The sequence below is a fragment of the Salminus brasiliensis genome, chromosome 6 (assembly GCF_030463535.1).
Source record: "Salminus brasiliensis chromosome 6, fSalBra1.hap2, whole genome shotgun sequence".
In the NCBI taxonomy this organism is placed as follows: Eukaryota; Metazoa; Chordata; class Actinopteri; order Characiformes; family Bryconidae; genus Salminus; species Salminus brasiliensis.
The window spans coordinates 38,425,996-38,441,136 of NC_132883.1; the positions used below are offsets into that span (position 1 = coordinate 38,425,996).

General features: G+C 43.9%; 23 non-coding genes across 23 annotated transcripts; 11 read left to right on the top strand and 12 right to left on the bottom strand.

The window, feature by feature from the left end:
* Positions 1 to 458: 458 nt before the first annotated feature.
* Positions 459 to 530, bottom strand: trnaw-cca (transfer RNA tryptophan (anticodon CCA)). The gene has a single exon. It is a non-coding gene; the product is annotated as a tRNA-Trp (tRNA).
* Positions 531 to 663: 133 nt separating this feature from the next.
* trnak-uuu (transfer RNA lysine (anticodon UUU)) lies at positions 664 to 736 on the top strand. Its single transcript has one exon. It is a non-coding gene; the product is annotated as a tRNA-Lys (tRNA).
* A 1,045-nt stretch (positions 737 to 1,781) lies between these two features.
* Positions 1,782 to 1,853, bottom strand: trnaw-cca (transfer RNA tryptophan (anticodon CCA)). The gene has a single exon. It is a non-coding gene; the product is annotated as a tRNA-Trp (tRNA).
* Positions 1,854 to 1,986: 133 nt separating this feature from the next.
* Positions 1,987 to 2,059, top strand: trnak-uuu (transfer RNA lysine (anticodon UUU)). Its single transcript has one exon. It is a non-coding gene; the product is annotated as a tRNA-Lys (tRNA).
* Positions 2,060 to 3,104: 1,045 nt separating this feature from the next.
* Positions 3,105 to 3,176, bottom strand: trnaw-cca (transfer RNA tryptophan (anticodon CCA)). The gene has a single exon. It is a non-coding gene; the product is annotated as a tRNA-Trp (tRNA).
* A 133-nt stretch (positions 3,177 to 3,309) lies between these two features.
* Positions 3,310 to 3,382, top strand: trnak-uuu (transfer RNA lysine (anticodon UUU)). The gene has a single exon. It is a non-coding gene; the product is annotated as a tRNA-Lys (tRNA).
* Positions 3,383 to 4,425: 1,043 nt separating this feature from the next.
* Positions 4,426 to 4,497, bottom strand: trnaw-cca (transfer RNA tryptophan (anticodon CCA)). The gene has a single exon. It is a non-coding gene; the product is annotated as a tRNA-Trp (tRNA).
* A 133-nt stretch (positions 4,498 to 4,630) lies between these two features.
* Positions 4,631 to 4,703, top strand: trnak-uuu (transfer RNA lysine (anticodon UUU)). The gene has a single exon. It is a non-coding gene; the product is annotated as a tRNA-Lys (tRNA).
* Positions 4,704 to 5,748: 1,045 nt separating this feature from the next.
* trnaw-cca (transfer RNA tryptophan (anticodon CCA)) lies at positions 5,749 to 5,820 on the bottom strand. Its single transcript has one exon. It is a non-coding gene; the product is annotated as a tRNA-Trp (tRNA).
* A 133-nt stretch (positions 5,821 to 5,953) lies between these two features.
* Positions 5,954 to 6,026, top strand: trnak-uuu (transfer RNA lysine (anticodon UUU)). Its single transcript has one exon. It is a non-coding gene; the product is annotated as a tRNA-Lys (tRNA).
* Positions 6,027 to 7,071: 1,045 nt separating this feature from the next.
* Positions 7,072 to 7,143, bottom strand: trnaw-cca (transfer RNA tryptophan (anticodon CCA)). The gene has a single exon. It is a non-coding gene; the product is annotated as a tRNA-Trp (tRNA).
* A 133-nt stretch (positions 7,144 to 7,276) lies between these two features.
* Positions 7,277 to 7,349, top strand: trnak-uuu (transfer RNA lysine (anticodon UUU)). Its single transcript has one exon. It is a non-coding gene; the product is annotated as a tRNA-Lys (tRNA).
* A 1,045-nt stretch (positions 7,350 to 8,394) lies between these two features.
* trnaw-cca (transfer RNA tryptophan (anticodon CCA)) lies at positions 8,395 to 8,466 on the bottom strand. The gene has a single exon. It is a non-coding gene; the product is annotated as a tRNA-Trp (tRNA).
* Positions 8,467 to 8,599: 133 nt separating this feature from the next.
* trnak-uuu (transfer RNA lysine (anticodon UUU)) lies at positions 8,600 to 8,672 on the top strand. The gene has a single exon. It is a non-coding gene; the product is annotated as a tRNA-Lys (tRNA).
* Positions 8,673 to 9,717: 1,045 nt separating this feature from the next.
* trnaw-cca (transfer RNA tryptophan (anticodon CCA)) lies at positions 9,718 to 9,789 on the bottom strand. The gene has a single exon. It is a non-coding gene; the product is annotated as a tRNA-Trp (tRNA).
* Positions 9,790 to 9,922: 133 nt separating this feature from the next.
* On the top strand, positions 9,923 to 9,995 carry trnak-uuu (transfer RNA lysine (anticodon UUU)). Its single transcript has one exon. It is a non-coding gene; the product is annotated as a tRNA-Lys (tRNA).
* A 1,045-nt stretch (positions 9,996 to 11,040) lies between these two features.
* On the bottom strand, positions 11,041 to 11,112 carry trnaw-cca (transfer RNA tryptophan (anticodon CCA)). The gene has a single exon. It is a non-coding gene; the product is annotated as a tRNA-Trp (tRNA).
* A 133-nt stretch (positions 11,113 to 11,245) lies between these two features.
* trnak-uuu (transfer RNA lysine (anticodon UUU)) lies at positions 11,246 to 11,318 on the top strand. Its single transcript has one exon. It is a non-coding gene; the product is annotated as a tRNA-Lys (tRNA).
* A 1,045-nt stretch (positions 11,319 to 12,363) lies between these two features.
* trnaw-cca (transfer RNA tryptophan (anticodon CCA)) lies at positions 12,364 to 12,435 on the bottom strand. The gene has a single exon. It is a non-coding gene; the product is annotated as a tRNA-Trp (tRNA).
* Positions 12,436 to 12,568: 133 nt separating this feature from the next.
* trnak-uuu (transfer RNA lysine (anticodon UUU)) lies at positions 12,569 to 12,641 on the top strand. Its single transcript has one exon. It is a non-coding gene; the product is annotated as a tRNA-Lys (tRNA).
* A 1,045-nt stretch (positions 12,642 to 13,686) lies between these two features.
* trnaw-cca (transfer RNA tryptophan (anticodon CCA)) lies at positions 13,687 to 13,758 on the bottom strand. Its single transcript has one exon. It is a non-coding gene; the product is annotated as a tRNA-Trp (tRNA).
* A 133-nt stretch (positions 13,759 to 13,891) lies between these two features.
* Positions 13,892 to 13,964, top strand: trnak-uuu (transfer RNA lysine (anticodon UUU)). The gene has a single exon. It is a non-coding gene; the product is annotated as a tRNA-Lys (tRNA).
* A 1,102-nt stretch (positions 13,965 to 15,066) lies between these two features.
* trnaw-cca (transfer RNA tryptophan (anticodon CCA)) lies at positions 15,067 to 15,138 on the bottom strand. Its single transcript has one exon. It is a non-coding gene; the product is annotated as a tRNA-Trp (tRNA).
* Positions 15,139 to 15,141: the final 3 nt, after the last annotated feature.

Sequence of the window (15,141 nt, forward strand, 5' to 3'; positions counted from 1 at the left end):
CACTCTCACCCTCTCTGCCGTTTTTTCGCATTTAAGCACGCACTCCCTCCTTGCTCGCTGGCGCGTGCGCTTTCCGTCCATGCATGGTATAGGTCGCTGTATGGAGAGGCATGATCTGGAGTCCTTCCAGAAAACCTGATTTTTCCTACCAACATACTTCAGATAGCCGTAAGAAAATGACCCCCTAAAGACGCGCGAGGGTCTATAAATGTTTGTGATCCATCCCGAGATAAAGAACAGTGAGATTGAAAAATGTTAATATGTTATTGCAGCAGCAATAATGATATGTAGCTCGTTTATTCATTCATTTCTGTGACTTAATTTAGTTAGAATTTCTATTAAAAAATGATATAAAAATAGAAAAAGACAGATAAAGCCCACAAACAGATGACCCTCTGTGTCTGACATAAGCAGCAGAAGGACTGACGGTACAGCGTGGTTTACTATAAATAAAGACGTGACCCCGACGTGATTTGAACACGCAACCTTCTGATCTGGAGTCAGACGCGCTACCGTTGCGCCACGAGGTCATTAGACGCCCACATTACTGTGTATGTGTGTGTTTGTCTGGTCAGAGCTCTCAGCAGCCTTAATTTCAGAGGCTATGTCCGCTTTCATCAGACATCGCAATCGTCAGATGGCCAAAACATCTCGACTGGCAGAGCCCGGATAGCTCAGTCGGTAGAGCATCAGACTTTTAATCTGAGGGTCCAGGGTTCAAGTCCCTGTTCGGGCGATGCTTTAGCTCCTTCCGACTCCCAGTGAAATCAAGCTACTAGAAGACGCATTAATTAGAACACTCAGCGGGCAAACAATGCCTTTTAGCCTAATAATAAATAACTCAGTATCGTTGTGTCACATGACTAACATAAGACCTTAGTTGATCACCTCAACAAGTCAGCAAGTTTCTCCACAAAACTGCCATTTCACACAGAACCATGAGTAAACCATCTTCATCTCAGCCCTCCTGAAAACAAGCTCCAACCAGCATGAATTGTAAGTTGGTTTAAAGTGGTCTGGCTCTGTCTGACCAGCATTCCAGTCTTCAAAATTCAACTAATACTAGTCTGGTGTGCAGGTAACCATCAAAGGTCAACTTTCATTGCAGAATATAAAGAATAACAAACAAACAAACAAAACAGAAAAAACAGCAACGCCGTACCATGCTGTGTTTTCAGCCAGCAACACAGATACTGAGTAGTGTCCTGAGAGTTGGGTTCGAGCTCGTTTTCTACAGCATGATCTTTTACTCTAGCACACTCTTCCTCAGCTCATCTTCTTCTTAATCTTCTTCTCTCTTTCTTTCGCTCGCTCGCACGCGCGCACTCTCACCCTCTCTGCCGTTTTTTCGCATTTAAGCACGCACTCCCTCCTTACTCGCTGGCGCGTGCGCTTTCCGTCCATGCATGGTATAGGTCGCTGTATGGAGAGGCATGATCTGGAGTCCTTCCAGAAAACCTGATTTTTCCTACCAACATACTTCAGATAGCCGTAAGAAAATGACCCCCTAAAGACGCGCGAGGGTCTATAAATGTTTGTGATCCATCCCGAGATAAAGAACAGTGAGATTGAAAAATGTTAATATGTTATTGCAGCAGCAATAATGATATGTAGCTCGTTTATTCATTCATTTCTGTGACTTAATTTAGTTAGAATTTCTATAAAGAAATGATATAAAAATAGAAAAAGACAGATAAAGCCCACAAACAGATGACCCTCTGTGTCTGACATAAGCAGCAGAAGGACTGACGGTACAGCGTGGTTTACTGTAAATAAAGACGTGACCCCGACGTGATTTGAACACGCAACCTTCTGATCTGGAGTGAGACGCGATACCGTTGCGCCACGAGGTCATTAGATGCCCACATTATTGTGTATGTGTGTGTTTGTCTGGTCAGAGCTCTCAGCAGCCTTCATTTCAGAGGCTATGTCCGCTTTCATCAGACATCGCAATCGTCAGATGGCCAAAACATCTCGATTGGTAGAGCCCGGATAGCTCAGTCGGTAGAGCATCAGACTTTTAATCTGAGGGTCCAGGGTTCAAGTCCCTGTTCGGGCGATGCTTTAGCTCCTTCGGTCTCCCAGTGAAATCAAGCTACTAGAAGACGCATGAATTAGAGAACCCAGCGGGCAGACAAGGCCTTTTAGCCTAATAATAAATAACTCAGTATCGTTGTGTCACATGACTAACATAAGACCTTAGTTGATCACCTCAACAAGTCAGCAAGTTTCTCCACAAAACTGCCATTTCACACAGAACCATGAGTAAACCATCTTCATCTCAGCCCTCCTGAAAACAAGCTCCAACCAGCATGAATTGTAAGTTGGTTTAAAGTGGTCTGGCTCTGTCTGACCAGCATTCCAGTCTTCAAAATTCAACTAATACTAGTCTGGTGTGCAGGTAACCATCAAAGGTCAACTTTCATTGCAGAATATAAAGAATAACAAACAAACAAACAAAACAGAAAAAACAGCAACGCCGTACCATGCTGTGTTTTCAGCCAGCAACACAAATACTGAGTAGTGTCCTGAGAGTTGGGCTCGAGCTCGTTTTCTACAGCATGATCTTTTACTCTAGCACACTCTTCCTCAGCTCATCTTCTTCTTAATCTTCTTCTCTCTTTCTTTCGCTCGCTCGCACGCGCGCACTCTCACCCTCTCTGCCGTTTTTTCGCATTTAAGCACGCACTCCCTCCTTGCTCGCTTGCGCGTGCGCTTTCCGTCCATGCATGGTATAGGTCGCTGTATGGAGAGGCATGATCTGGAGTCCTTCCAGAAAACCTGATTTTTCCTACCAACATACTTCAGATAGCCGTAAGAAAATGACCCCCTAAAGACGCGTGAGGGTCTATAAATGTTTGTGATCCATCCCGAGATAAAGAACAGTGAGATTGAAAAATGTTAATATGTTATTGCAGCTGCAATAATGATATGTAGCTCGTTTATTCATTCATTTCTGTGACTTAATTTAGTTAGAATTTCTATAAAAAAATGATATAAAAATAGAAAAAGACAGATAAAGCCCACAAACAGATGACCCTCTGTGTCTGACATAAGCAGCAGAAGGACTGACGGTACAGCGTGGTTTACTGTAAACAAAGACGTGACCCCGACGTGATTTGAACACGCAACCTTCTGATCTGGAGTCAGACGCGCTACCTTTGCGCCACGAGGTCATTAATCGTCCACATTATTGTGTATGTGTGTGTTTGTCTGGTCAGAGCTCTCAGCAGCCTTCATTTCAGAGGCTATGTCCGCTTTCATCAGACATCGCAATCGTCAGATGGCCAAAACATCTCGACTGGCAGAGCCCGGATAGCTCAGTCGGTAGAGCATCAGACTTTTAATCTGAGGGTCCAGGGTTCAAGTCCCTGTTCAGGCGATGCTTTAGCTCCTTCCGACTCCCAGTGAAATCAAGCTACTAGAAGACGCATTAATTAGAGCACTCAGCGGGCAGACAACGGTCAGACCTTTGAGCCTAATAATAAATAACTCAGTATCGTTGTGTCACATGACTAACATAAGACCTTAGTTGATCACCTCAGCAAGTTTCTCCACAAAACTGCCATTTCACACAGAACCATGAGTAAACCATCTTCATCTCAGCCCTCCTGAAAACAAGCTCCAACCAGCATGAATTGTAAGTTGGTTTAAAGTGGTCTGGCTCTGTCTGACCAGCATTCCAGTCTTCAAAATTCAACTAATACTAGTCTGGTGTGCAGGTAACCATCAAAGGTCAACTTTCATTGCAGAATATAAAGAATAACAAACAAACAAACAAAACAGAAAAAACAGCAACGCCGTACCATGCTGTGTTTTCAGCCAGCAACACAGATACTGAGTAGTGTCCTGAGAGTTGGGTTCGAGCTCGTTTTCTACAGCATGATCTTTTACTCTAGCACACTCTTCCTCAGCTCATCTTCTTCTTAATCTTCTTCTCTCTTTCTTTCGCTCGCTCGCACGCGCGCACTCTCACCCTCTCTGCCGTTTTTTCGCATTTAAGCACGCACTCCCTCCTTGCTCGCTGGCGCGTGCGCTTTCCGTCCATGCATGGTATAGGTCGCTGTATGGAGAGGCATGATCTGGAGTCCTTCCAGAAAACCTGATTTTTCCTACCAACATACTTCAGATAGCCGTAAGAAAATGACCCCCTAAAGACGCGCGAGGGTCTATAAATGTTTGTGATCCATCCCGAGATAAAGAACAGTGAGATTGAAAAATGTTAATATGTTATTGCAGCAGCAATAATGATATGTAGCTCGTTTATTCATTCATTTCTGTGACTTAATTTAGTTAGAATTTCTTTAAAGAAATGATATAAAAATAGAAAAAGACAGATAAAGCCCACAAACAGATGACCCTCTGTGTCTGACATAAGCAGCAGAAGGACTGACGGTACAGCGTGGTTTACTATAAATAAAGACGTGACCCCGACGTGATTTGAACACGCAACCTTCTGATCTGGAGTCAGACGCGCTACCGTTGTGCCACGAGGTCATTAGACGCCCACATTACTGTGTATGTGTTTGTTTGTCTGGTCAGAGCTCTCAGCAGCCTTCATTTCAGAGGCTATGTCCGCTTTCATCAGACATCGCAATCGTCAGATGGCCAAAACATCTCGATTGGTAGAGCCCGGATAGCTCAGTCGGTAGAACATCAGACTTTTAATCTGAGGGTCCAGGGTTCAAGTCCCTGTTCGGGCGATGCTTTAGCTCCTTCGGTCTCCCAGTGAAATCAAGCTACTAGAAGACGCATGAATTAGAGAACCCAGCGGGCAGACAAGGCCTTTTAGCCTAATAATAAATAACTCAGTATCGTTGTGTCACATGACTAACATAAGACCTTAGTTGATCACCTCAACAAGTCAGCAAGTTTCTCCACAAAACTGCCATTTCACACAGAACCATGAGTAAACCATCTTCATCTCAGCCCTCCTGAAAACAAGCTCCAACCAGCATGAATTGTAAGTTGGTTTAAAGTGGTCTGGCTCTGTCTGACCAGCATTCCAGTCTTCAAAATTCAACTAATACTAGTCTGGTGTGCAGGTAACCATCAAAGGTCAACTTTCATTGCAGAATATAAAGAATAACAAACAAACAAACAAAACAGAAAAAACAGCAACGCCGTACCATGCTGTGTTTTCAGCCAGCAACACAGATACTGAGTAGTGTCCTGAGAGTTGGGTTCGAGCTCGTTTTTTACAGCATGATCTTTTACTCTAGCACACTCTTCCTCAGCTCATCTTCTTCTTAATCTTCTTCTCTCTTTCTTTCGCTCGCTCGCACGCGCGCACTCTCACCCTCTCTGCCGTTTTTTCGCATTTAAGCACGCACTCCCTCCTTACTCGCTGGCGCGTGCGCTTTCCGTCCATGCATGGTATAGGTCGCTGTATGGAGAGGCATGATCTGGAGTCCTTCCAGAAAACCTGATTTTTCCTACCAACATACTTCAGATAGCCGTAAGAAAATGACCCCCTAAAGACGCGCGAGGGTCTATAAATGTTTGTGATCCATCCCGAGATAAAGAACAGTGAGATTGAAAAATGTTAATATGTTATTGCAGCAGCAATAATGATATGTAGCTCGTTTATTCATTCATTTCTGTGACTTAATTTAGTTAGAATTTCTATAAAGAAATGATATAAAAATAGAAAAAGACAGATAAAGCCCACAAACAGATGACCCTCTGTGTCTGACATAAGCAGCAGAAGGACTGACGGTACAGCGTGGTTGACTGTAAATAAAGACGTGATCCCGACGTGATTTGAACACGCAACCTTCTGATCTGGAGTCAGACGCGATACCGTTGCGCCACGAGGTCATTAGATGCCCACATTATTGTGTATGTGTGTGTTTGTCTGGTCAGAGCTCTCAGCAGCCTTCATTTCAGAGGCTATGTCCGCTTTCATCAGACATCGCAATCGTCAGATGGCCAAAACATCACGATTGGTAGAGCCCGGATAGCTCAGTCGGTAGAGCATCAGACTTTTAATCTGAGGGTCCAGGGTTCAAGTCCCTGTTCGGGCGATGCTTTAGCTCCTTCGGTCTCCCAGTGAAATCAAGCTACTAGAAGACGCATGAATTAGAGAACCCAGCGGGCAGACAAGGCCTTTTAGCCTAATAATAAATAACTCAGTATCGTTGTGTCACATGACTAACATAAGACCTTAGTTGATCACCTCAACAAGTCAGCAAGTTTCTCCACAAAACTGCCATTTCACACAGAACCATGAGTAAACCATCTTCATCTCAGCCCTCCTGAAAACAAGCTCCAACCAGCATGAATTGTAAGTTGGTTTAAAGTGGTCTGGCTCTGTCTGACCAGCATTCCAGTCTTCAAAATTCAACTAATACTAGTCTGGTGTGCAGGTAACCATCAAAGGTCAACTTTCATTGCAGAATATAAAGAATAACAAACAAACAAACAAAACAGAAAAAACAGCAACGCCGTACCATGCTGTGTTTTCAGCCAGCAACACAAATACTGAGTAGTGTCCTGAGAGTTGGGCTCGAGCTCGTTTTCTACAGCATGATCTTTTACTCTAGCACACTCTTCCTCAGCTCATCTTCTTCTTAATCTTCTTCTCTCTTTCTTTCGCTCGCTCGCACGCGCGCACTCTCACCCTCTCTGCCGTTTTTTCGCATTTAAGCACGCACTCCCTCCTTGCTCGCTGGCGCGTGCGCTTTCCGTCCATGCATGGTATAGGTCGCTGTATGGAGAGGCATGATCTGGAGTCCTTCCAGAAAACCTGATTTTTCCTACCAACATACTTCAGATAGCCGTAAGAAAATGACCCCCTAAAGACGCGTGAGGGTCTATAAATGTTTGTGATCCATCCCGAGATAAAGAACAGTGAGATTGAAAAATGTTAATATGTTATTGCAGCTGCAATAATGATATGTAGCTCGTTTATTCATTCATTTCTGTGACTTAATTTAGTTAGAATTTCTATAAAAAAATGATATAAAAATAGAAAAAGACAGATAAAGCCCACAAACAGATGACCCTCTGTGTCTGACATAAGCAGCAGAAGGACTGACGGTACAGCGTGGTTTACTGTAAACAAAGACGTGACCCCGACGTGATTTGAACACGCAACCTTCTGATCTGGAGTCAGACGCGCTACCTTTGCGCCACGAGGTCATTAATCGTCCACATTATTGTGTATGTGTGTGTTTGTCTGGTCAGAGCTCTCAGCAGCCTTCATTTCAGAGGCTATGTCCGCTTTCATCAGACATCGCAATCGTCAGATGGCCAAAACATCTCGACTGGCAGAGCCCGGATAGCTCAGTCGGTAGAGCATCAGACTTTTAATCTGAGGGTCCAGGGTTCAAGTCCCTGTTCGGGCGATGCTTTAGCTCCTTCCGACTCCCAGTGAAATCAAGCTACTAGAAGACGCATTAATTAGAGCACTCAGCGGGCAAACAATGCCTTTTAGCCTAATAATAAATAACTCAGTATCGTTGTGTCACATGACTAACATAAGACCTTAGTTGATCACCTCAACAAGTCAGCAAGTTTCTCCACAAAACTGCCATTTCACACAGAACCATAAGTAAACCATCTTCATCTCAGCCCTCCTGAAAACAAGCTCCAACCAGCATGAATTGTAAGTTGGTTTAAAGTGGTCTGGCTCTGTCTGACCAGCATTCCAGTCTTCAAAATTCAACTAATACTAGTCTGGTGTGCAGGTAACCATCAAAGGTCAACTTTCATTGCAGAATATAAAGAATAACAAACAAACAAACAAAACAGAAAAAACAGCAACGCCGTACCATGCTGTGTTTTAAGCCAGCAACACAGATACTGAGTAGTGTCCTGAGAGTTGGGTTCGAGCTCGTTTTCTACAGCATGATCTTTTACTCTAGCACACTCTTCCTCAGCTCATCTTCTTCTTAATCTTCTTCTCTCTTTCTTTCGCTCGCTCGCACGCGCGCACTCTCACCCTCTCTGCCGTTTTTTCGCATTTAAGCACGCACTCCCTCCTTGCTCGCTGGCGCGTGCGCTTTCCGTCCATGCATGGTATAGGTCGCTGTATGGAGAGGCATGATCTGGAGTCCTTCCAGAAAACCTGATTTTTCCTACCAACATACTTCAGATAGCCGTAAGAAAATGACCCCCTAAAGACGCGCGAGGGTCTATAAATGTTTGTGATCCATCCCGAGATAAAGAACAGTGAGATTGAAAAATGTTAATATGTTATTGCAGCAGCAATAATGATATGTAGCTCGTTTATTCATTCATTTCTGTGACTTAATTTAGTTAGAATTTCTATAAAGAAATGATATAAAAATAGAAAAAGACAGATAAAGCCCACAAACAGATGACCCTCTGTGTCTGACATAAGCAGCAGAAGGACTGACGGTACAGCGTGGTTTACTGTAAATAAAGACATGACCCCGACGTGATTTGAACACGCAACCTTCTGATCTGGAGTCAGACGCGCTACCTTTGCGCCACGAGGTCATTAATCGTCCACATTATTGTGTATGTGTGTGTTTGTCTGGTCAGAGCTCTCAGCAGCCTTCATTTCAGAGGCTATGTCCGCTTTCATCAGACATCGCAATCGTCAGATGGCCAAAACATCTCGACTGGCAGAGCCCGGATAGCTCAGTCGGTAGAGCATCAGACTTTTAATCTGAGGGTCCAGGGTTCAAGTCCCTGTTCGGGCGATGCTTTAGCTCCTTCCGACTCCCAGTGAAATCAAGCTACTAGAAGACGCATTAATTAGAGCACTCAGCGGGCAAACAATGCCTTTTAGCCTAATAATAAATAACTCAGTATCGTTGTGTCACATGACTAACATAAGACCTTAGTTGATCACCTCAACAAGTCAGCAAGTTTCTCCACAAAACTGCCATTTCACACAGAACCATAAGTAAACCATCTTCATCTCAGCCCTCCTGAAAACAAGCTCCAACCAGCATGAATTGTAAGTTGGTTTAAAGTGGTCTGGCTCTGTCTGACCAGCATTCCAGTCTTCAAAATTCAACTAATACTAGTCTGGTGTGCAGGTAACCATCAAAGGTCAACTTTCATTGCAGAATATAAAGAATAACAAACAAACAAACAAAACAGAAAAAACAGCAACGCCGTACCATGCTGTGTTTTCAGCCAGCAACACAGATACTGAGTAGTGTCCTGAGAGTTGGGTTCGAGCTCGTTTTCTACAGCATGATCTTTTACTCTAGCACACTCTTCCTCAGCTCATCTTCTTCTTAATCTTCTTCTCTCTTTCTTTCGCTCGCTCGCACGCGCGCACTCTCACCCTCTCTGCCGTTTTTTCGCATTTAAGCACGCACTCCCTCCTTGCTCGCTGGCGCGTGCGCTTTCCGTCCATGCATGGTATAGGTCGCTGTATGGAGAGGCATGATCTGGAGTCCTTCCAGAAAACCTGATTTTTCCTACCAACATACTTCAGATAGCCGTAAGAAAATGACCCCCTAAAGACGCGCGAGGGTCTATAAATGTTTGTGATCCATCCCGAGATAAAGAACAGTGAGATTGAAAAATGTTAATATGTTATTGCAGCAGCAATAATGATATGTAGCTCGTTTATTCATTCATTTCTGTGACTTAATTTAGTTAGAATTTCTATAAAGAAATGATATAAAAATAGAAAAAGACAGATAAAGCCCACAAACAGATGACCCTCTGTGTCTGACATAAGCAGCAGAAGGACTGACGGTACAGCGTGGTTTACTGTAAATAAAGACATGACCCCGACGTGATTTGAACACGCAACCTTCTGATCTGGAGTCAGACGCGCTACCGTTGCGCCACGAGGTCATAAGACGCCCACATTATTGTGTATGTGTGTGTTTGTCTGGTCAGAGCTCTCAGCAGCCTTCATTTCAGAGGCTATGTCCGCTTTCATCAGACATCGCAATCGTCAGATGGCCAAAACATCTCGATTGGTAGAGCCCGGATAGCTCAGTCGGTAGAGCATCAGACTTTTAATCTGAGGGTCCAGGGTTCAAGTCCCTGTTTGGGCGATGCTTTAGCTCCTTCCGACTCCCAGTGAAATCAAGCTACTAGAAGACGCATTAATTAGAGCACTCAGCGGGCAAACAATGCCTTTTAGCCTAATAATAAATAACTCAGTATCGTTGTGTCACATGACTAACATAAGACCTTAGTTGATCACCTCAACAAGTCAGCAAGTTTCTCCACAAAACTGCCATTTCACACAGAACCATGAGTAAACCATCTTCATCTCAGCCCTCCTGAAAACAAGCTCCAACCAGCATGAATTGTAAGTTGGTTTAAAGTGGTCTGGCTCTGTCTGACCAGCATTCCAGTCTTCAAAATTCAACTAATACTAGTCTGGTGTGCAGGTAACCATCAAAGGTCAACTTTCATTGCAGAATATAAAGAATAACAAACAAACAAACAAAACAGAAAAAACAGCAACGCCGTACCATGCTGTGTTTTAAGCCAGCAACACAGATACTGAGTAGTGTCCTGAGAGTTGGGTTCGAGCTCGTTTTCTACAGCATGATCTTTTACTCTAGCACACTCTTCCTCAGCTCATCTTCTTCTTAATCTTCTTCTCTCTTTCTTTCGCTCGCTCGCACGCGCGCACTCTCACCCTCTCTGCCGTTTTTTCGCATTTAAGCACGCACTCCCTCCTTGCTCGCTGGCGCGTGCGCTTTCCGTCCATGCATGGTATAGGTCGCTGTATGGAGAGGCATGATCTGGAGTCCTTCCAGAAAACCTGATTTTTCCTACCAACATACTTCAGATAGCCGTAAGAAAATGACCCCCTAAAGACGCGCGAGGGTCTATAAATGTTTGTGATCCATCCCGAGATAAAGAACAGTGAGATTGAAAAATGTTAATATGTTATTGCAGCAGCAATAATGATATGTAGCTCGTTTATTCATTCATTTCTGTGACTTAATTTAGTTAGAATTTCTATAAAGAAATGATATAAAAATAGAAAAAGACAGATAAAGCCCACAAACAGATGACCCTCTGTGTCTGACATAAGCAGCAGAAGGACTGACGGTACAGCGTGGTTTACTGTAAATAAAGACATGACCCCGACGTGATTTGAACACGCAACCTTCTGATCTGGAGTCAGACGCGCTACCGTTGCGCCACGAGGTCATAAAAGGCCCACATTATTGTGTATGTGTGTGTTTGTCTGGTCAGAGCTCTCAGCAGCCTTCATTTCAGAGGCTATGTCCGCTTTCATCAGACATCGCAATCGTCAGATGGCCAAAACATCTCGATTGGTAGAGCCCGGATAGCTCAGTCGGTAGAGCATCAGACTTTTAATCTGAGGGTCCAGGGTTCAAGTCCCTGTTTGGGCGATGCTTTAGCTCCTTCGGTCTCCCAGTGAAATCAAGCTACTAGAAGACGCATGAATTAGAGAACCCAGCGGGCAGACAAGGCCTTTTAGCCTAATAATAAATAACTCAGTATCGTTGTGTCACATGACTAACATAAGACCTTAGTTGATCACCTCAACAAGTCAGCAAGTTTCTCCACAAAACTGCCATTTCACACAGAACCATGAGTAAACCATCTTCATCTCAGCCCTCCTGAAAACAAGCTCCAACCAGCATGAATTGTAAGTTGGTTTAAAGTGGTCTGGCTCTGTCTGACCAGCATTCCAGTCTTCAAAATTCAACTAATACTAGTCTGGTGTGCAGGTAACCATCAAAGGTCAACTTTCATTGCAGAATATAAAGAATAACAAACAAACAAACAAAACAGAAAAAACAGCAACGCCGTACCATGCTGTGTTTTCAGCCAGCAACACAGATACTGAGTAGTGTCCTGAGAGTTGGGTTCGAGCTCGTTTTTTACAGCATGATCTTTTACTCTAGCACACTCTTCCTCAGCTCATCTTCTTCTTAATCTTCTTCTCTCTTTCTTTCGCTCGCTCGCACGCGCGCACTCTCACCCTCTCTGCCGTTTTTTCGCATTTAAGCACGCACTCCCTCCTTACTCGCTGGCGCGTGCGCTTTCCGTCCATGCATGGTATAGGTCGCTGTATGGAGAGGCATGATCTGGAGTCCTTCCAGAAAACCTGATTTTTCCTACCAACATACTTCAGATAGCCGTAAGAAAATGACCCCCTAAAGACGCGCGAGGGTCTATAAATGTTTGTGATCCATCCCGAGATAAAGAACAGTGAGATTGAAAAATGTTAATATGTTATTGCAGCAGCAATAATGATATGTAGCTCGTTTATTCATTCATTTCTGTGACTTAATTTAGTTAGAATTTCTATAAAGAAATGATATAAAAATAGAAAAAGACAGATAAAGCCCACAAACAGATGACCCTCTGTGTCTGACATAAGCAGCAGAAGGACTGACGGTACAGCGTGGTTTACTGTAAATAAAGACGTGACCCCGACGTGATTTGAACACGCAACCTTCTGATCTGGAGTCAGACGCGCTACCGTTGCGCCACGAGGTCATTAGACGCCCACATTATTGTGTATGTGTGTGTTTGTCTGGTCAGAGCTCTCAGCAGCCTTCATTTCAGAGGCTATGTCCGCTTTCATCAGACATCGCAATCGTCAGATGGCCAAAACATCGCGACTGGCAGAGACCGGATAGCTCAGTCGGTAGAGCATCAGACTTTTAATCTGAGGGTCCAGGGTTCAAGTCCCTGTTCGGGCGATGCTTTAGCTCCTTCCGACTCCCAGTGAAATCAAGCTACTAGAAGACGCATTAATTAGAGCACTCAGCGGGCAGACAACGCCTTTGAGCCTAATAATAAATAACTCAGTATCGTTGTGTCACATGACTAACATAAGACCTTAGTTGATCACCTCAACAAGTCAGCAAGTTTCTCCACAAAACTGCCATTTCACACAGAACCATAAGTAAACCATCTTCATCTCAGCCCTCCTGAAAACAAGCTCCAACCAGCATGAATTGTAAGTTGGTTTAAAGTGGTCTGGCTCTGTCTGACCAGCATTCCAGTCTTCAAAATTCAACTAATACTAGTCTGGTGTGCAGGTAACCATCAAAGGTCAACTTTCATTGCAGAATATAAAGAATAACAAACAAACAAACAAAACAGAAAAAACAGCAACGCCGTACCATGCTGTGTTTTAAGCCAGCAACACAGATACTGAGTAGTGTCCTGAGAGTTGGGTTCGAGCTCGTTTTCTACAGCATGATCTTTTACTCTAGCACACTCTTCCTCAGCTCATCTTCTTCTTAATCTTCTTCTCTCTTTCTTTCGCTCGCTCGCACGCGCGCACTCTCACCCTCTCTGCCGTTTATTCGCATTTAAGCACGCACTCCCTCCTTGCTCGCTGGCGCGTGCGCTTTCCGTCCATGCATGGTATAGGTCGCTGTATGGAGAGGCATGATCTGGAGTCCTTCCAGAAAACCTGATTTTTCCTACCAACATACTTCAGATAGCCGTAAGAAAATGACCCCCTAAAGACGCGCGAGGGTCTATAAATGTTTGTGATCCATCCCGAGATAAAGAACAGTGAGATTGAAAAATGTTAATATGTTATTGCAGCAGCAATAATGATATGTAGCTCGTTTATTCATTCATTTCTGTGACTTAATTTAGTTAGAATTTCTATAAAGAAATGATATAAAAATAGAAAAAGACAGATAAAGCCCACAAACAGATGACCCTCTGTGTCTGACATAAGCAGCAGAAGGACTGACGGTACAGCGTGGTTTACTGTAAATAAAGACATGACCCCGACGTGATTTGAACACGCAACCTTCTGATCTGGAGTCAGACGCGCTACCGTTGCGCCACGAGGTCATAAAAGGCCCACATTATTGTGTATGTGTGTGTTTGTCTGGTCAGAGCTCTCAGCAGCCTTCATTTCAGAGGCTATGTCCGCTTTCATCAGACATCGCAATCGTCAGATGGCCAAAACATCTCGATTGGTAGAGCCCGGATAGCTCAGTCGGTAGAGCATCAGACTTTTAATCTGAGGGTCCAGGGTTCAAGTCCCTGTTTGGGCGATGCTTTAGCTCCTTCGGTCTCCCAGTGAAATCAAGCTACTAGAAGACGCATGAATTAGAGAACCCAGCGGGCAGACAAGGCCTTTTAGCCTAATAATAAATAACTCAGTATCGTTGGGTCACATGACTAACTTGCTGACTTGTTGAGGTGATCAACTAAGGTCTTATACCTTAGTTGATCACTAAGGTCTTATACCTTAGTTGATCACCTCAACAAGTCAGCAAGTTTCTCCACAAAACTGCCATTTCACACAGAACCATGAGTAAACCATCTTCATCTCAGCCCTCCTGAAAACAAGCTCCAACCAGCATGAATTGTAAGTTGGTTTAAAGTGGTCTGGCTCTGTCTGACCAGCATTCCAGTCTTCAAAATTCAACTAATACTAGTCTGGTGTGCAGGTAACCATCAAAGGTCAACTTTCATTGCAGAATATAAAGAATAACAAACAAACAAACAAAACAGAAAAAACAGCAACGCCGTACCATGCTGTGTTTTCAGCCAGCAACACAGATACTGAGTAGTGTCCTGAGAGTTGGGTTCGAGCTCGTTTTCTACAGCATGATCTTTTACTCTAGCACACTCTTCCTCAGCTCATCTTCTTCTTAATCTTCTTCTCTCTTTCTTTCGCTCGCTCGCACGCGCGCACTCTCACCCTCTCTGCCGTTTTTTCGCATTTAAGCACGCACTCCCTCCTTACTCGCTGGCGCGTGCGCTTTCCGTCCATGCATGGTATAGGTCGCTGTATGGAGAGGCATGATCTGGAGTCCTTCCAGAAAACCTGATTTTTCCTACCAACATACTTCAGATAGCCGTAAGAAAATGACCCCCTAAAGACGCGCGAGGGTCTATAAATGTTTGTGATCCATCCCGAGATAAAGAACAGTGAGATTGAAAAATGTTAATATGTTATTGCAGCAGCAATAATGATATGTAGCTCGTTTATTCATTCATTTCTGTGACTTAATTTAGTTAGAATTTCTATAAAGAAATGATATAAAAATAGAAAAAGACAGAAAAAGCCCACAAACAGATGACCCTCTGTGTCTGACATAAGCAGCAGAAGGACTGACGGTACAGCGTGGTTTACTGTAAATAAAGACGTGACCCCGACGTGATTTGAACACGCAACCTTCTGATCTGGAGTCAGACGCGCTACCGTTGCGCCACGAGGTCATT